Source organism: Schistocerca gregaria, chromosome 8 (assembly GCF_023897955.1).
Source record: "Schistocerca gregaria isolate iqSchGreg1 chromosome 8, iqSchGreg1.2, whole genome shotgun sequence".
NCBI lineage: Eukaryota > Metazoa > Arthropoda > Insecta > Orthoptera > Acrididae > Schistocerca > Schistocerca gregaria.
In genome coordinates, this window is record NC_064927.1 from 31,273,687 (window position 1) to 31,295,281 (window position 21,595).

Consider the following 21,595-nt stretch of genomic DNA (forward strand, 5'->3'; position numbering starts at 1 on the left):
GGATTAAATACAACAGTTACCATGCGCACTTTCCTCCATGGGAGTAATGTCTCTAACAGTCTACGCTTTGACCGTTCCCTGGAAAACCAGTAGTAGTTTCCGATGCACATCAGGAGGCTTTCTGTAATCTGTGGACTATCAGAGAGTTGATGAAACACAGAAATTGCATCGGGATTGAATACAACTGTTACCATGCGCACTTTCCTCCGTGGGAGTAATTCTCAAACAGTCTACGATTTGATCGTTCCCTGGATGACCAGTAGTAGTTTCCGATGCATATCTGGAGGCATTCTGTGTTCTGTGGACTATCAGAGTGTTGATGAAACATAAAAAATTGCATCGGGATTGAATACAACAGTCACCATGCGCACTTTCCTCCATGGGAGTAATGTCCCAAACAGTCTACGCTTTGATCGTTCCCTGGAAGACCAGTAGTAGTTTCCGATGTACATCGGGAGGCATTCTGTAATCTGTGGACTTTCAGAGTGTTGATTAAACACAAAAATTGCATCCGGATTGAATACAACAGTCACGATGCGCACTTTCCTCCATGGGAGTAATGTTTCATAGAGTTTACGCTTTGATCGTTCCCTGGAAGGCCAGTAGCAGTTTCCGATGCACTTCTGGAGGCATTCTGTAATCTGTGGACTATCAGAGTATTGATGAAACATAGAAATTGCATCGGGATTGAATACAACAATCACCATGAGCACATTCCTGCATAAAAGTAATGTCTCAAACAGTCTACGCTTTGATCGTTCCCTGGAAGACCAGTAGTAGATGCCGATGCACATCTGGAGGCATTCTGTAATCTGTGGACTATCAGAGTGTTGATGAAACACAGAAATTGCATCGGGGTTGAATACAACAGTCACCATGCGCACTTTCCTCCACGCTAGTAAAGTCTCAAACAGTCTGCGCTTTTATCGTTCTCTGGAAGACCAGTAGAAGTTTCCGATGAACATCTGGAGGCATTCTGTAACCTGTGGACTATCAGAGTGTTGATGAAACATGGAAATTGCATCGGGTTTGAATACAACAATCACCATGAGCACATTCCTGCATAAAAGTAATGTCTCAAACAGTCTACGCTTTAATCGTTCCCTGGAAGACCAGTAGTAGTTTCCGATGTACATCTCGTGGCATTCTGTAATCTGTGGACTATCAGAGGGTTGATGAGTCACAGAAATTGCATCGGGATTGAATACAACAGTCACCATGCACACTTTCCTCCATTGGAGTAATGTCCCAAACAGTCTACGCTTTGATCGTTCCCTGGAAGGCCAGTAGTAGTTTCCGATGCATATCTTCAGGCATTCTGTATTCTGTGGACTATCAGAGTGTTGATGAAACACAGAAATTGAATCGGGATTGAATACAACAGTCACCATCTGCACTTTCCTTCACGCTAGTAATGTCTCAAAGAGTCTGCGCTTTTATCATTCCCTGGAAGACCAGTAGTAGTTTCCGAAGAACATCTGGAGGCATACTGTAACCTGTGGACTATCAGAGTGTTGATGAAACATAGAAATTGCATCGGGATTGAATACAACAGTCACATGAGCACATACCTGCATAAAAGTAATCTCTCAAACAGTCTACGTTTTGATCGTTCCCTGGAAGACCAGTAGTAGTTTCCGATGCACATCTCGTGGCATTCTGTAATCTGTGGTCTATCAGGGTGTTGATGAGACACAGAATTTGCATCGGGATTGAATACAACAGTCTCCATGCGTACTTTCCTCCACGCTATTAATGTCTCAAACAGTCTGCGCTTTTATCGTTCCCTGGAAGACCAGTAGTAGTTTCCGATGCACATCTGGAGGCTTTCTGTAATCTGTGGATTATCAGAGTGTTGATGAAACACAGATATTGCATCGGGGTTGAATACAACAGTTACCATGCGCACTTTCCTCCATGGGAGTAATTCTCAAACAGTCAACTCTTTGGTCGTTCCCGGGAAGACCAGTAGTACTTTCCGATGCACATCTCATGGCATTCTGTAATCCGTGGACTATCAGAGTGTTGATGAAACACAGTAATTGCATCGGGATTGAATACAACAGTCACCATTTGCACTTTCCTCTATGGGAGTAATGTCCCAAACAGTCTACGCTTTGATCGTTCCCTGGAAGACCAGTAGTAGTTTCCGATGCACATCGGGAGGCATTCTGTAATCTGTGGACTTTCAGAGTGTTGATTAAACACAGAAATTGCATCGGGACTGAATACAACAGTCACCATGCGCACTTTCCTCCATGGGAGTAATGTTTCATAGGGTTTACGCTGTAATCGTTCCCTGGAAGGCCAGTAGCAGTTTCCAATGCACATCTGGAGGCATTCTGTAATCTGTGGACTATCAGAGTGTTGATGAAACATAGAAATTGCATCTGGATTGAATACAACAGTCACCATGAGCACATTCCTGCATAAAAGTAATGTCTCAAACAGTCTGCGCTTTTATCGATCCCTGGAAGACCAGTAGTAGTTTCCGATGAACATCTGGAGGCATTCTGTAACCTGTGGACTATCAGAGGGTTGATGAAACATAGAAATTGCATCGGGATTGAATACAACAATCACCATGAGCACATTCCTGCATAAAAGTAATTTCTCAAACAGTCTACGCTTTAATCGTTCCCTGGAAGACCAGTAGTAGTTTCCGATGCACATCTCGTGGCATTCTGTAATCTGTGGACTATCAGAGGGTTGATGAGACACAGAAATTGCATCGGGATTGAATACAACAGTCACCATGCACACTTTCCTCCATGGGAGTAATGTCCAAAACAGTCTACGCTTTGATCGTTCCCTGGAAGGCCAGTAGTAGTTTCCGATGCATATCCGGAGGCATTCTGTATTCTGTGGACTATCAGAGTGTTGATGAAACACAGAAATTGCATCCAGATTGAATACAACAGTCACCATGCGCACTTTCCTCCACGCTAGTAATGTCTCAAAGAGTCTGCGCTTTTATCGTTCCCTGGAAGACCAGTAGTAGTTTCCGATGCACATCTGGTGGCATTCTGTAATTTTTGGACTGTCAGAGTGTTGATGAAACACAGAAATAGCATCAGGATTGAATACAACAGTCACCATGCGCACTTTCCTCCATGGGAGTAATGTCCTAAACAGTCTACGCTTTGATCGTTTCCTGGCAGACCAGTAGTAGTTTCCGATGCACATCGGGAGACATTCTGTAATCTGTGGACTATCACAGTGTTGATGAAACACAGAAATTGCATCGGGATTGAATACAACAGTCGCCACGCGCACTTTCCTCCATGGGAGTAATGTCCCAAACAGTCTACGCTTTGATCGTTCCCTGGAAGACCAGTAGTAGTTTCCGATGCACACCGGGATTCATTCTGTAATCTGTGGACTATCAGAGTGTTGATGAAACACAGAAATTGCATCGGGATTGAATACAACAGTCACCATGCGCACTTTCCTCCATGGGAATAATGTTTCATAGAGTTTACGCTTTGATCGTTCCCTGGAAGTCCAGTAGCAGTTTCCGATGCACATCTGGAAGCATTCTGTAATCTGTGGACTATCAGAGTGTTGATGAAACATAGAAATTGCATCGGGATTGAATACAACAATCACCATGGGCACATTCCTCCATAAAAGTAATGTCTCAAACAGTCTACGCTTTGATCGTTCCCTGGAAGACCAGTAGTAGTTTCCGATGCAAATCTGGATGCATTCTGTAATCTGTGGAGTATCAGAGTGTTGATGAAACACAGATATTGCATCGGGATTAAATACATCAGTTACCATGCGCACTTTCCTCCATGGGGGGTAATGTCTCTAACAGTCTACGCTTTGATCGTTCCCTGGAAGACCAGTAGTAGTTTCCGATGCACATCTGGAGGCTTTCTGTAATCTGTGGACTATCAGAGAGTTGATGAAACACAGAAATTGCAGCGGGATTGAATACTACAGTTACCATGCACACTTTCCTCCGTGGGAGTAATTCTCAAACAGTCTACGATTTGATCGTTAACTGGAAGACCAGTAGTAGTTTCCGATGCACATCTCGTGGCATTCTGTAATCTGTGGACTATCAGAGTGTTGATGAGACACAGAAATTGCATCGGGATTGAATACAACAGTCACCATGCGCACTTTCCTCCATGGGAGTAATGTCCCAAACAGTCCACGCTTTGATCGTTCCCTGGAAGACCAGTAGTAGTTTCCGATGCAAATCTGGAGGCATTCTGTAATATGTGGACTATCAGAGTGTTGATGAAACATAGAAATTGCATCGGGATTGAATACAACAATCACCATGAGCACATTCATCCATAAAAGTAATGTCTCAAACAGTCTACGCTTTGATCGTTCCCTGGAAGACCAGTAGTAGTTTCCGATGCAAATCTGGAGGCATTCTGTAATCTGTGGAGTATCAGAGTGTTGATGAAACACAGATATTGCATCGGGATTGAATACAACAGTTACCATGCGCACTTTCCTCCGTGGGAGTAATTCTCAAACAGTCTACGATTTGATCGTTCCCTGGAAGACCAGTAGTAGTTTCCGATGCACATCTCGTGCATTCTGTAATCTGTGGACTATCAGAGTGTTGATGAGACACAGAAATTGCATCGGGATAGAATACAACAGTCACCATGCGCACTTTCCTCCATGGGAGTAATGTCCCAAACAGTCTACGCTTTGATCGTTCCCTGGAAGAGCAGTAGTAGTTTCCGATGCATATCTGGAGGCATTCTGTATTCTGTGGACTATCAGAGTGTTGATGAAACACAGAAATTGCATTGGGATTGAATACAACAGTCACCATGCGCACTTTCCTCCATGGGAGGATTGTCCCAAACAGTCTACGCTTTGATCGTTCCCTGGAAGACCAGTAGTAGTTTCCGATGCACATCGGGAGGCATTCGGTAATCTGTGGACTTTCAGAGTGTTGATTAAACACAAAAATTGCATCGGGATTGAATACAACAGTCACGATGCGCAATTTCCTCCATGGGAGTAATGTTTCATAGAGTTTACGCTTTGATCGTTCCCTGGAAGGCCAGTAGCAGTTTCCGATGCACATCTTGGAGGCATTCTGTAATCTGTGGACTATCAGAGTGTTGATTAAACATAGAAATTGCATCGGGATTGAATACAACAGTCAACATGAGCACATTCCTGCATAAAAGTAATGTCTCAAACAGTCTACGCTTTGATCGTTCCCTCGAAGGCCAATAGTAGTTTCCGATGCACATCTGGAGGCATTCTGTAATCTGTGGACTATCAGAGTGTTGATGAAACACAGAAATTGCATCGGGATTTAATACAACAGTCACAATGCGCACTTTCCTCCATGGGAGTAATGTCTCTAACAGTCTACGGTTTGATCGTTCCCTGGAAGACCAGTAGTAGTTTCCGATGCACATCTGGAGGCTTTCCGTAATCTGTGGACTATCAGAGTGTTGATGAAACACAGAAATTGCATCGGGATTGAATACAACAGTCACCATGCGCACTTTCCTCCATGGGAGTATTGTCTCAAGGAGTTTACGATTTGATCGTTCCCTGGAAGACCAGTAGTAGTTTCCGATGCACATCTGGAGGCATTCTGTAATCTGTGGACTATCAGAGTGTTGATGAAACATAGAAATTGCATCGGGATTGAATACAACAATCACTATGAGCACATTCCTCCAAAAAAGTAATGTCTCAAACAGTCTACGCTTTGATCGTTCCCTGGAAGACCAGTAGTAGTTTCCGATGCAAATCTGGAGGCGTTGTGTAATCTGTCTAGTATCAGAGTGTTGATGAAACACAGATATTGCATCGGGATTAAATACAACAGTTACCATGCGCACTTTCCTCCATGGGAGTAATGTCTCTAACAGTCTACGCTTTGATCGTTCCCTGGAAAACCAGTAGTAGTTTCCGATGCACATCTGGAGGCTTTCTGTAATCTGTGGACTATCAGAGAGTTGATGAAACACAGAAATTGCATCGGGATTGAATACAACTGTTACCATGCGCACTTACCTCCGTGGGAGTAATTCTCAAACAGTCTACGATTTGATCGTTCCCTGGATGACCAGTAGTAGTTTCCGATGCATATCTGGAGGCATTCTGTGTTCTGTGGACTATCAGAGTGTTGATGAAACACAAAAAATTGCATCGGGATTGAATACAACAGTCACCATGCGCACTTTCCTCCATGGGAGTAATGTCCCAAACAGTCTACGCTTTGATCGTTCCCTGGAAGACCAGTAGTAGTTTCCGATGTACATCGGGAGGCATTCTGTAATCTGTGGACTTTCAGAGTGTTGATTAAACACAAAAATTGCATCCGGATTGAATACAACAGTCACGATGCGCACTTTCCTCCATGGGAGTAATGTTTCATAGAGTTTACGCTTTGATCGTTCCCTGGAAGGCCAGTAGCAGTTTCCGATGCACTTCTGGAGGCATTCTGTAATCTGTGGACTATCAGAGTGTTGATGAAACATAGAAATTGCATCGGGATTGAATACAACAATCACCATGAGCACATTCCTGCATAAAAGTAATGTCTCAAACAGTCTACGCTTTGATCGTTCCCTGGAAGACCAGTAGTAGATGCCGATGCACATCTGGAGGCATTCTGTAATCTGTGGACTATCAGAGTGTTGATGAAACACAGAAATTGCATCGGGGTTGAATACAACAGTCACCATGCGCACTTTCCTCCACGCTAGTAATGTCTCAAACAGTCTGCGCTTTTATCGTTCTCTGGAAGACCAGTAGAAGTTTCCGATGAACATCTGGAGGCATTCTGTAACCTGTGGACTATCAGAGTGTTGATGAAACATGGAAATTGCATCGGGTTTGAATACAACAATCACCATGAGCACATTCCTGCATAAAAGTAATGTCTCAAACAGTCTACGCTTTAATCGTTCCCTGGAAGACCAGTAGTAGTTTCCGATGTACATCTCGTGGCATTCTGTAATCTGTGGACTATCAGAGGGTTGATGAGTCACAGAAATTGCATCGGGATTGAATACAACAGTCACCATGCACACTTTCCTCCATTGGAGTAATGTCCCAAACAGTCTACGCTTTGACCGTTCCCTGGAAGGCCAGTAGTAGTTTCCGATGCATATCTTCAGGCATTCTGTATTCTGTGGACTATCAGAGTGTTGATGAAACACAGAAATTGCATCGGGATTGAATACAACAGTCACCATCTGCACTTTCCTTCACGCTAGTAATGTCTCAAAGAGTCTGCGCTTTTATCATTCCCTGGAAGACCAGTAGTAGTTTCCGATGAACATCTGGAGGCATACTGTAACCTGTGGACTATCAGAGTGTTGATGAAACATAGAAATTGCATCGGGATTGAATACAACAGTCACATGAGCACATACCTGCATAAAAGTAATGTCTCAAACAGTCTACGTTTTGATCGTTCCCTGGAAGACCAGTAGTAGTTTCCGATGCACATCTCGTGGCATTCTGTAATCTGTGGTCTATCAGGGTGTTGATGAGACACAGAATTTGCATCGGGATTGAATACAACAGTCTCCATGCGCACTTTCCTCCACGCTATTAATGTCTCAAACAGTCTGCGCTTTTATCGTTCCCTGGAAGACCAGTAGTAGTTTCCGATGCACATCTGGAGGCTTTCTGTAATCTGTGGATTATCAGAGTGTTGATGAAACACAGATATTGCATCGGGGTTGAATACAACAGTTACCATGCGCACTTTCCTCCATGGGAGTAATTCTCAAACAGTCAACTCTTTGGTCGTTCCCGGGAAGACCAGTAGTACTTTCCGATGCACATCTCATGGCATTCTGTAATCCGTGGACTATCAGAGTGTTGATGAAAAACAGTAATTGCATCGGGACTGAATACAACAGTCACCATTTGCACTTTCCTCTATGGGAGTAATGTCCCAAACAGTCTACGCTTTGATCGTTCCCTGGAAGACCAGTAGTAGTTTCCGATGCACATCGGGAGGCATTCTGTAATCTGTGGACTTTCAGAGTGTTGATTAAACACAGAAATTGCATCGGGACTGAATACAACAGTCACCATGCGCACTTTCCTCCATGGGAGTAATGTTTCATAGGGTTTACGCTGTAATCGTTCCCTGGAAGGCCAGTAGCAGTTTCCAATGCACATCTGGAGGCATTCTGTAATCTGTGGACAATCAGAGTGTTGATGAAACATAGAAATTGCATCTGGATTGAATACAACAGTCACCATGAGCACATTCCTGCATAAAAGTAATGTCTCAAACAGTCTGCGCTTTTATCGATCCCTGGAAGACCAGTAGTAGTTTCCGATGAACATCTGGAGGCATTCTGTAACCTGTGGACTATCAGAGTGTTGATGAAACATAGAAATTGCATCGGGATTGAATACAACAATCACCATGAGCACATTCCTGCATAAAAGTAATTTCTCAAACAGTCTACGCTTTAATCGTTCCCTGGAAGACCAGTAGTAGTTTCCGATGCACATCTCGTGGCATTCTGTAATCTGTGGACAATCAGAGGGTTGATGAGACACAGAAATTGCATCGGGATTGAATACAACAGTCACCATGCACACTTTCCTCCATGGGAGTAATGTCCAAAACAGTCTACGCTTTGATCATTCCCTGGAAGGCCAGTAGTAGTTTCCGATGCATATCCGGAGGCATTCTGTATTCTGTGGACTATCAGAGTGTTGATGAAACACAGAAATTGCATCCAGATTGAATACAACAGTCACCATGCGCACTTTCCTCCACGCTAGTAATGTCTCAAAGAGTCTGCGCTTTTATCGTTCCGTGGAAGACCAGTAGTAGTTTCCGATGAACATCTGGAGGCATACTGTAACCTGTGGACTATCAGAGTGTTGATGAAACATAGAAATTGCATCGGGATTGAATACAATAGTCACATGAGCACATTCCTGCATAAAAGTAATGTCTCAAACAGTCTACGCTTTGATCGTTCCCTGGAAGACCAGTAGTACTTTCTGATGCACATCTCGTGGCATTCTGTAATCTGTGGTCTATCAGGGTGTTGATGAGACACAGAATTTGCATCGGGATTTTAATACAACAGTCTCCATGCGCACTTTCCTCCACGCTAGTAATGTCTCAAACAGTCTGCGCTTTTATCGTTCCCTGGAAGACCAGTAGTAGTTTCCGATGCACATCTGGAGGCTTTCTGTAATCTGTGGATTATCAGAGTGTTGATGAAACACAGATATTGCATCGGGGTTGAATACAACAGTTACCATGCGCACTTTCCTCCATGGGAGTAATTCTCAAACAGTCAACTCTTTGGTCGTTCCCGGGAAGACCAGTAGTACTTTCCGATGCACATCTCATGGCATTCTGTAATCTGTGGACTATCAGAGTGTTGATGAAACACAGTAATTGCATCGGGATTGAATACAACAGTCACCATTTGCACTTTCCTCCATGGGAGTAATGTCCCAAACAGTCTACGCTTTGATCGTTCCCTGGAAGACCAGTAGTAGTTTCCGATGCACATCGGGAGGCATCCTGTAATCTGTGGACTTTCAGAGTGTTGATTAAACACAGAAATTGCATCGGGACTGAATACAACAGTCACCATGCGCACTTTCCTCCATGGGAGTAATGTTTCATAGGGTTTACGCTTTAATCGTTCCCTGGAAGGCCAGTAGCAGTTTCCAATGCACATCTGGAGGCATTCTGTAATCTGTGGACTATCAGAGTGTTGATGAAACATAGAAATTGCATCTGGATTGAATACAACAGTCACCATGAGCACATTCCTGCATAAAAGTAATGTCTCAAACAGTCTACACTTTGATCGTTCCCCGGAAGACCAATAGTAGTTTCCGATGCACATCTGGAGGCATTCTGTATTCTGTGGACTATCAGAGTGTTGATGAAACACAGATATTGCATCGGGATTGAATACAACAGTTACCATGCGCACTTTCCTCCGTGGGAGTAATTCTCAAACAGTCTACGATTTGATCGTTCCCTGGAAGACCAGTAGTAGTTTCCGATGCACATCTCGTGCATTCTGTAATCTGTGGACTATCAGAGTGTTGATGAGACACAGAAATTGCATCGGGATAGAATACAACAGTCACCATGCGCACTTTCCTCCATGCGAGTAATGTCCCAAACAGTCTACGATTTGATCGTTCCCTGGAAGACCAGTAGTAGTTTCCGATGCATATCTGGAGGCATTCTGTATTCTGTGGACTATCAGAGTGTTGATGAAACACAGAAATTGAATCGGGATTGAATACAACAGTCACCATGCGCACTTTCCTCCATGGGAGTAATGTCCCAAACAGTGTACGCTTTGATCGTTCCCTGGAAGACCAGTAGTAGTTTCCGATGCACATCGGGAGGCATTCGGTAATCTGTGGACTTTCAGAGTGTTGATTAAACACAAAAATTGCATCGGGATTGAATACAACAGTCACGATGCGCAATTTCCTCCATGGGAGTAATGTTTTATAGAGTTTACGCTTTGATCGTTCCCTGGAAGGCCAGTAGCAGTTTCCGATGCACATCTTGGAGGCATTCTGTAATCTGTGGACTATCAGAGTGTTGATGAAACACAGAAATTGCATCGGGATTGAATACAACAGTCACAATGCGCACTTTCCTCCATGGGAGTAATGTCTCTAACAGTCTACGCTTTGATCGTTCCCTGGAAGACCAGTAGTAGTTTCCGATGCACATCTGGAGGCTTTCCGTAATCTGTGGACTATCAGAGTGTTGATGAAACACAGAAATTGCATGGGGATTGAATACAACAGTCACCATGCGCACTTACCTCCATGGGAGAATTGTCTCAAGGAGTTTACGATTTGATCGTTCCCTGGAAGACCAGTAGTAGTTTCCGATGCACATCTGGAGGCATTCTGTAATCTGTGGACTATCAGAGTGTTGATGAAACACAGAAATTGCATCGGGATTGAATACAACAATCACCATGAGCACATTCCTCCAAAAAAGTAATGTCTCAAACAGTCTACGCTTTGATCGTTCCCTGGAAGACCAGTAGTAGTTTCCGATGCAAATCTGGAGGCATTGTGTAATCTGTCTAGTATCAGAGTGTTGATGAAACACAGATATTGCATCGGGATTAAATACAACAGTTACCATGCGCACTTTCCTCCATGGGAGTAATGTCTCTAACAGTCTACGCTTTGATCGTTCCCTGGAAAACCAGTAGTAATTTCCGATGCACATCTGGAGGCTTTCTGTAATCTGTGGACTATCAGAGTGTTGATGAAACACAAAAAATTGCATCGGGATTGAATACAACAGTCACCATGCGCACTTTCCTCCATGGGAGTAATGTCCCAAACAGTCTACGCTTTGATCGTTCCCTGGAAGACCAGTAGTAGTTTCCGATGCACATCGGGAGGCATTCTGTAATCTGTGGACTTTCAGAGAGTTGATGAAACACAGAAATTGCATCGGGATTGAATACAACTGTTAGCATGCGCACTTTCCTCCGTGGGAGTAATTCTCAAACAGTCTACGATTTGATCGTTCCCTGGATGACCAGTAGTAGTTTCCGATGCATATCTGGAGGCATTCTGTATTATGTGGACTATCAGAGTGTTGATGAAACACAAAAAATTGCATCGGGATTGAATACACCAGTCACCATGCGCACTTTCCTCCATGGGAGTAATGTCCCAAACAGTCTACGCTTTGATCGTTCCCTGGAAGACCAGTAGTAGTTTCCGATGCACATCTGGAGGCATTCTGTAATCTGTGGACTTTCAGAGTGTTGATTAAACACAAAAATTGCATCCGGATTGAATACAACAGTCACGATGCGCACTTCCCTCCATGGGAGTAATGTTTCATAGAGTTTACGCTTTGATCGTTCCCTGGAAGGCCAGTAGCAGTTTCCGATGCACTTCTGGAGGCATTCTGTAATCTGTGGACTATCAGAGTGTTGATGAAACATAGAAATTGCATCGGGATTGAATACAACAATCACCATGAGCACATTCCTGCATAAAAGTAATGTCTCAAACAGTCTACGCTTTGATCGTTCCCTGGAAGACCAGTAGTAGATGACGATGCAAATCTGGAGGCATTCTGTAATCTGTGGACTATCAGAGTGTTGATGAAACACAGAAATTGCATCGGGGTTGAATACAACAGTCACCATGCGCACTTTCCTGCACGCTAGTAATGTCTCAAACAGTCTGCGCTTTTATCGTTCTCTGGAAGACCAGTAGAAGTTTCCGATGAACATCTGGAGGCATTCTGTAACCTGTGGACTATCAGAGTGTTGATGAAACATAGAAATTGCATCGGGTTTGAATACAACAATCACCATGAGCACATTCCTGCATAAAAGTAATGTCTCAAACAGTCTACGCTTTAATCGTTCTTCTGGAAGACCAGTAGTAGTTTCCGATGCACATCTCGTGGCATTCTGTAATATGTGGACTATCAGAGTGTTGATGGAACACAGAAATTGCATCGGGATTGAATACAACAGTCACCATGCGCACTTTACTCCATGGGAATCATGTTTCATAGAGTTTACGCTTTGATCGTTCCCTGGAAGACCAGTAGCAGTTTCCAATGCACATCTGGAGGCATTCTGTAATCTGTGGACTATCAGAGTGTTGATGAAACACAGAAATTGCGTCGGGAATGAATGCAACAGTCACCATGCGCACTTTCCTCCACGGGAGGTATGTCTCAAACATTCTACGGTTTCATCGTTCCCTGGAAGACCAGTAGTAGTTACCGATGCAAATCTGGATTCATTCTGTAATCTGTGGAGTATCAGAGTGTTGATGAAACACAGATATTGCATCGGGATTTAATACAACAGTTACCATGCGCACTTTCCTCCATGGGAGTAATGTCTCTAACAGTCTACGCTTTGATCGTTCCCTGGAAGACCAGTAGTAGTTTCCGATGAATATCTGGAGGCTTTCTGTAATCTGTGGACTATCAGAGTGTTGATGAAACACAGAAATTGCATCGGGATTGAATACAACAGTTACCATGCGCACTTTCCTCCGTGGGAGTAATTCTCAAACAGTCTACGATTTGATCGTTCCCTGGAAGACCAGTAGTAGTTTCCGATGCACATCTCGTGGCATTCTGTAATCTGTGGACTATCAGAGTGTTGATGAGACACAGAAATTGCATCGGGATTGAATACAACAGTCACCATGCGCACTTTCCTCCATGGGAGTAATGTCCCAAACAGTCTACGCTTTGATCGTTCCCTGGAAGACCAGAAGTAGTTTCCGATGCATATCTGGAGGCATTCTGTATTCTGTGGACTATCAGAGTGTTGATGAAACACAGAAATTTCATCCGGATTGAATACAACAGTCACCATGCGCACTTTCCTCCATGGGAGTAATGTCCTAAACAGTCTACGCTTTGATCGTTCCCTGGAAGACCAGTAGTAGTTTCCGATGCACATCTGGAGGCCTTCTGTAATCTGTGGGCTATCAGAGTGTTAATGAAACACAGAAATTGAATCGGGATTGAAAACAACATTCACCATGCGCACTTTCCTCCATGGGAGTAATGTCTCTAACAGTCTACGTTTTGATCGTTCCCTGGAAGACCAGTAGTAGTTTCCGACGTACATCTGGAGGCTTTCCGTAATCTGTGGACTGTCTGAGTGTTGAAGAAACACAGAAATTGCATCGGGATTGAATACAACAGTCACCATGCGCACTTTCCTCCAAGGGAGTAATGTCTCAAGGAGTTTACGATTTGATCGTTCCCTGGAAGACCAAATGTAGTTTCCGATGCACATCTGGAGGCATTCTGTAATCTGTGGACTATCAGAGTGTTGATGAAACACAGAAATTGCATCGGGATTGAATTGAACATTTACCATGCGCACTTTCCTCCATGGGAGCAATGTCTCTAACAGTCTACGCTTTGATCGTTCCCTGGAAGACCAGTAGTAGTGTCCGATGCACATCTGGAGGCCTTCTGTAATCTGTGGGCTATCAGAGTGTTGATGAAACACAGAAATTGCATCGGGAATGAATGCAACAGTCACCATGCGCACTTTCCTCCACGGGAGGTATGTCTCAAACAGTCTACGGTTTGATCGTTCCCTGGAAGAACAGTAGTAGTTTCCGATGCACATCTGGTGGCATTCTGTAATTTTTGGACTGTCAGAGTGTTGATGAAACACAGAAATAGCATCAGGATTGAATTCAACAGTCACCATGCGCACTTTCCTCCATGGGAGTAATGTCCTAAACAGTCTACGCTTTGATCGTTTCCTGGCAGACCAGTAGTAGTTTCCGATGCACATCGGGAGACATTCTGTAATCTGTGGACTATCACAGTGTTGATGAAACACAGAAATTGCATCGGGATTGAATACAACAGTCGCCACGCGCACTTTCCTTCATGGGAGTAATGTCCCAAACAGTCTACGCTTTGATCGTTCCCTGGAAGACCAGTAGTAGTTTCCGATGCACACCGGGATTCATTCTGTAATCTGTGGACTATCAGAGTGTTGATGAAACACAGAAATTGCATCGGGATTGAATACAACAGTCACAATGCGCACTTTCCTCCATGGGAGTAATGTCTCTAACAGTCTACGCTTTGATCGTTCCCTGGAAGACCAGTAGTAGTTTCCGATGCACATCTGGAGGCTTTCCGTAATCTGTGGACTATCAGAGTGTTGATGAAACACAGAAATTGCATGGGGATTGAATACAACAGTCACCATGCGCACTTTCCCTGATGGGAGAATTGTCTCAAGGAGTTTACGATTTGAACGTTCCCTGGAAGACCAGTAGTAGTTTCCGATGCACATCTGGAGGCATTCTGTAATCTGTGGACTATCAGAGTGTTGATGAAACATAGAAATTGCATCGGGATTGAATACAACAATCACCATGAGCACATTCCTGCATAAAAGTAATTTCTCAAACAGTCTACGCATTAATCGTTCCCTGGAAGACCAGTAGTAGTTTCCGATGCACATCTCGTGGCATTCTGTAATCTGTGGACTATCAGAGGGTTGATGAGACACAGAAATTGCATCGGGATTGAATACAACAGTCACCATGCACACTTTCCTCCATGGGAGTAATGTCCAAAACAGTCTACGCTTTGATCGTTCCCTGGAAGGCCAGTAGTAGTTTCCGATGCATATCCGGAGGCATTCTGTATTCTGTGGACTATCAGAGTGTTGATGAAACACAGAAATTGCATCCAGATTGAATACAACAGTCACCATGCGCACTTTCCTCCACGCTAGTAATGTCTCAAAGAGTCTGCGCTTTTATCGTTCCCTGGAAGACCAGTAGTAGTTTCCGATGAACATCTGGAGGCATACTGTAACCTGTGGACTATCAGAGTATTGATGAAACATAGAAATTGCATCGGGATTGAATACAACAGTCACATGAGCACATTCCTGCATAAAAGTAATGTCTCAAACAGTCTACGCTTTGATCGTTCCCTGGAAGACCAGTAGTACTTTCCGATGCACATCTCGTGGCATTCTGTAATCTGTGGTCTATCAGGGTGTTGATGAGACACAGAATTTGCATCGGGATTTTAATACAACAGTCTCCATGCGCACTTTCCTCCACGCTAGTAATGTCTCAAACAGTCTGCGCTTTTATCGTTCCCTGGAAGACCAGTAGTAGTTTCCGATGCACATCTGGAGGCTTTCTGTAATCTGTGGATTATCAGAGTGTTGATGAAACACAGATATTGCATCGGGGTTGAATACAACAGTTACCATGCGCACTTTCCTCCATGGGAGTAATTCTCAAACAGTCAACTCTTTGGTCGTTCCCGGGAAGACCAGTAGTACTTTCCGATGCACATCTCATGGCATTCTGTAATCTGTGGACTATCAGAGTGTTGATGAAACACAGTAATTGCATCGGGATTGAATACAACAGTCACCATTTGCACTTTCCTCCATGGGAGTAATGTCCCAAACAGTCTACGCTTTGATCGTTCCCTGGAAGACCAGTAGTAGTTTCCGATGCACATCGGGAGGCATTCGGTAATCTGTGGACTTTCAGAGTGTTGATTAAACACAGAAATTGCATCGGGACTGAATACAACAGTCACCATGCGCACTTTCCTCCATGGGAGTAATGTTTCATAGGGTTTACGCTTTAATCGTTCCCTGGAAGGCCAGTAGCAGTTTCCAATGCACATCTGGAGGCATTCTGTAATCTGTGGACTATCAGAGTGTTGATGAAACATAGAAATTGCATCTGGATTGAATACAACAGTCACCATGAGCACATTCCTGCATAAAAGTAATGTCTCAAACAGTCTACGCTTTGATCGTTCCCCGGAAGACCAATAGTAGTTTCCGATGCACGTCTGGAGGCATTCTGTATTCTGTGGACTATCAGAGTGTTGATGAAACACAGATATTGCATCGGGATTGAATACAACAGTTACCATGCGCACTTTCCTCCGTGGGAGTAATTCTCAAACAGTCTACGATTTGATCGTTCCCTGGAAGACCAGTAGTAGTTTCCGATGCACATCTCGTGCATTCTGTAATCTGTGGACTATCAGAGTGTTGATGAGACACAGAAATTGCATCGGGATAGAATACAACAGTCACCATGCGCACTTTCCTCCATGCGAGTAATGTCCCAAACAGTCTACGCTTTGATCGTTCCCTGGAAGACCAGTAGTAGTTTCCGATGCATATCTGGAGGCATTCTGTATTCTGTGGACTATCAGAGTGTTGATGAAACACAGAAATTGCATTGGGATTGAATACAACAGTCACCATGCGCACTTTCCTCCATGCGAGTAATGTCCCAAACAGTCTACGCTTTGATCGTTCCCTGGAAGACCAGTAGTAGTTTCCGATGCACATCGGGAGGCATTCGGTAATCTGTGGACTTTCAGAGTGTTGATTAAACACAAAAATTGCATCGGGATTGAATACAACAGTCACGATGCGCAATTTCCTCCATGGGAGTAATGTTTCATAGAGTTTACGCTTTGATCGTTCCCTGGAAGGCCAGTAGCAGTTTCCGATGCACATCTTGGAGGCATTCTGTAATCTGTGGACTATCAGAGTGTTGATTAAACATAGTAATTGCATCGGGATTGAATACAACAGTCAACATGAGCACATTCCTGCATAAAAGTAATGTCTCAAACAGTCTACGCTTTGATCGTTCCCTCGAAGACCAATAGTAGTTTCCGATGCACATCTGGAGGCATTCTGTAATCTGTGGACTATCAGAGTGTTGATGAAACACAGAAATTGCATCGGGATTGAATACAACAGTCACAATGCGCACTTTCCTCCATGGGAGTAATGTCTCTAACAGTCTACGCTTTGATCGTTCCCTGGAAGACCAGTAGTAGTTTCCGATGCACATCTGGAGGCTTTCCGTAATCTGTGGACTATCAGAGTGTTGATGAAACACAGAAATTGCATGGGGATTGAATACAACAGTCACCATGCGCACTTACCTCCATGGGAGAATTGTCTCAAGGAGTTTACGATTTGATCGTTCTCTGGAAGACCAGTAGTAGTTTCCGATGCACATCTGGAGGCATTCTGTAATCTGTGGACTATCAGAGTCTTGATGAAACACAGAAATTGCATCGGGATTGAATACAACAATCACCATGAGCACATTCCTCCAAAAAAGTAATGTCTCAAACAGTCTACGCTTTGATCGTTCCCTGGAAGACCAGTAGTAGTTTCCGATGCAAATCTGGAGGCATTGTGTAATCTGTCTAGTATCAGAGTGTTGATGAAACACAGATATTGCATCGGGATTAAATACAACAGTTACCATGCGCACTTTCCTCCATGGGAGTAATGTCTCTAACAGTCTACGCTTTGATCGTTCCCTGGAAAACCAGTAGTAATTTCCGATGCACATCTGGAGGCTTTCTGTAATCTGTGGACTATCAGAGTGTTGATGAAACACAAAAAATTGCATCGGGATTGAATACAACAGTCACCATGCGCACTTTCCTCCATGGGAGTAATGTCCCAAACAGTCTACGCTTTGATCGTTCCCTGGAAGACCAGTAGTAGTTTCCGATGCACATCGGGAGGCATTCTGTAATCTGTGGACTTTCAGAGAGTTGATGAAACACAGAAATTGCATCGGGATTGAATACAACTGTTAGCATGCGCACTTTCCTCCGTGGGAGTAATTCTCAAACAGTCTACGATTTGATCGTTCCCTGGATGACCAGTAGTAGTTTCCGATGCATATCTGGAGGCATTCTGTATTATGTGGACTATCAGAGTGTTGATGAAACACAAAAAATTGCATCGGGATTGAATACACCAGTCACCATGCGCACTTTCCTCCATGGGAGTAATGTCCCAAACAGTCTACGCTTTGATCGTTCCCTGGAAGACCAGTAGTAGTTTCCGATGCACATCGGGAGGCATTCTGTAATCTGTGGACTTTCAGAGTGTTGATTAAACACAAAAATTGCATCCGGATTGAATACAACAGTCACGATGCGCACTTTTCTCCATGGGAGTAATGTTTCATAGAGTTTACGCTTTGATCGTTCCCTGGAAGGCCAGTAGCAGTTTCCGATGCACTTCTGGAGGCATTCTGTAATCTGTGGACTATCAGAGTGTTGATGAAACATAGAAATTGCATCGGGATTGAATACAACAATCACCATGAGCACATTCCTGCATAAAAGTAATGTCTCAAACAGTCTACGCTTTGATCGTTCCCTGGAAGACCAGTAGTAGATGCCGATGCAAATCTGGAGGCATTCTGTAATCTGTGGACTATCAGAGTGTTGATGAAACACAGAAATTGCATCGGGGTTGAATACAACAGTCACCATGCGCACTTTCCTGCACGCTAGTAATGTCTCAAACAGTCTGCGCTTTTATCGTTCTCTGGAAGATAAGTAGAAGTTTCCGATGAACATCTGGAGGCATTCTGTAACCTGTGGACTATCAGAGTGTTGATGAAACATAGAAATTGCATCGGGTTTGAATACAACAATCACCATGAGCACATTCCTGCATAAAAGTAATGTCTCAAACAGTCTACGCTTTAATCGTTCCCTGGAAGACCAGTAGTAGTTTCCGATGCACATCTCGTGGCATTCTGTAAAATGTGGACTATCAGAGTGTTGATGGAACACAGAAATTGCATCGGGATTGAATACAACAGTCACCATGCGCACTTTACTCCATGGGAATCATGTTTCATAGAGTTTACGCTTTGATCGTTCCCTGGAAGACCAGTAGCAGTTTCCAATGCACATCTAGAGGCATTCTGTAATCTGTGGACTATCAGAGTGTTGATGAAACACAGAAATTGCGTCGGGAATGAATGCAACAGTCACCATGCGCACTTTCCTCCACGGGAGATATGTCTCAAACAGTCTACGCTTTGATCGTTCCCTGGAAGACCAGTAGTAGTTACCGATGCAAATCTGGATTCATTCTGTAATCTGTGGAGTATCAGAGTGTTGATGAAACACAGATATTGCATCGGGATTTAATACAACAGTTACCATGCGCACTTTCCTCCATGGGAGTAATGTCTCTAACAGTCTACGCTTTGATCGTTCCCTGGAAGACCAGTAGTAGTTTCCGATGAATATCTGGAGGCTTTCTGTAATCTGTGGACTATCAGAGTGTTGATGAAACACAGAAATTGCATCGGGATTGAGCACAACAGTTACCATGCGCACTTTCCTCCGTGGGAGTAATTCTCAAACAGTCTACGATTTGATCGTTCCCTGGAAGACCAGTAGTAGTTTCCGATGCACATCTCGTGGCATTCTGTAATCTGTGGACTATCAGAGTGTTGATGAGACACAGAAATTGCATCGGGATTGAATACAACAGTCACCATGCGCACTTTCCTCCATGGGAGTAATGTCCCAAACAGTCTACGCTTTGATCGTTCCCTGGAAGACCAGTAGTTGTTTCCGATGCATATCTGGAGGCATTCTGTATTCTGTGGACTATCAGAGTGTTGATGAAACACAGAAATTTCATCCGGATTGAATACAACAGTCACCATGCGCACTTTCCTCCATGGGAGTAATGTCCTAAACAGTCTACGCTTTGATCGTTCCCTGGAAGACCAGTAGTAGTTTCCGATGCACATCTGGAGGCCTTCTGTAATCTGTGGGCTATCAGAGTGTTAATGAAACACAGAAATTGCATCGGGATTGAAAACAACATTCACCATGAGCACTTTCCTCCATGGGAGTAATGTCTCTAACAGTCTACGTTTTGATCGTTCCCTGGAAGACCAGTAGTAGTTTCCGATGTACATCTGGAGGCTTTCCGTAATCTGTGGACTATCTGAGTGTTGATGAAACATAGAAATTGCATCTGGATTGAATACAACAGTCACCATGAGCACATTCCTGCATAAAAGTAATGTCTCAAACAGTCTACGCTTTGATCGTTCCCCGGAAGACCAATAGTAGTTTCCGATGCACATCTGGAGGCATTCTGTATTCTGTGGACTATCAGAGTGTTGATGAAACACAGATATTGCATCGGGATTGAATACAACAGTTACCATGCGCACTTTCCTCCGTGGGAGTAATTCTCAAACAGTCTACGATTTGATCGTTCCCTGGAAGACCAGTAGTAGTTTCCGATGCACATCTCGTGCATTCTGTAATCTGTGGACTATCAGAGTGTTGATGAGACACAGAAATTGCATCGGGATAGAATACAACAGTCACCATGCGCACTTTCCTCCATGCGAGTAATGTCCCAAACAGTCTACGCTTTGATCGTTCCCTGGAAGACCAGTAGTAGTTTCCGATGCATATCTGGAGGCATTCTGTAATCTGTGGACTATCAGAGTGTTGATGAAACACAGAAATTGCATCGGGATTGAAAACAACAGTCACAATGCGCACTTTCCTCCATGGGAGTAATGTCTCTAACAGTCTACGCTTTGATCGTTCCCTGGAAGACCAGTAGTAGTTTCCGATGCACATCTGGAGGCTTTCCGTAATCTGTGGACTATCAGAGTGTTGATGAAACACAGAAATTGCATGGGGATTGAATACAACAGTCACCATGCGCACTTACCTCCATGGGAGAATTGTCTCAAGGAGTTTACGATTTGATCGTTCCCTGGAAGACCAGTAGTAGTTTCCGATGCACATCTGGAGGCATTCTGTAATCTGTGGACTATCAGAGTCTTGATGAAACACAGAAATTGCATCGGGATTGAATACAACAATCACCATGAGCACATTCCTCCAAAAAAGTAATGTCTCAAACAGTCTACGCTTTGATCGTTCCCTGGAAGACCAGTAGTAGTTTCCGATGCAAATCTGGAGGCATTGTGTAATCTGTCTAGTATCAGAGTGTTGATGAAACACAGATATTGCATCGGGATTAAATACAACAGTTACCATGCGCACTTTCCTCCATGGGAGTAATGTCTCTAACAGTCTACGCTTTGATCGTTCCCTGGAAAACCAGTAGTAATTTCCGATGCACATCTGGAGGCTTTCTGTAATCTGTGGACTATCAGAGTGTTGATGAAACACAAAAAATTGCATCGGGATTGAATACAACAGTCACCATGCGCACTTTCCTCCATGGGAGTAATGTCCCAAACA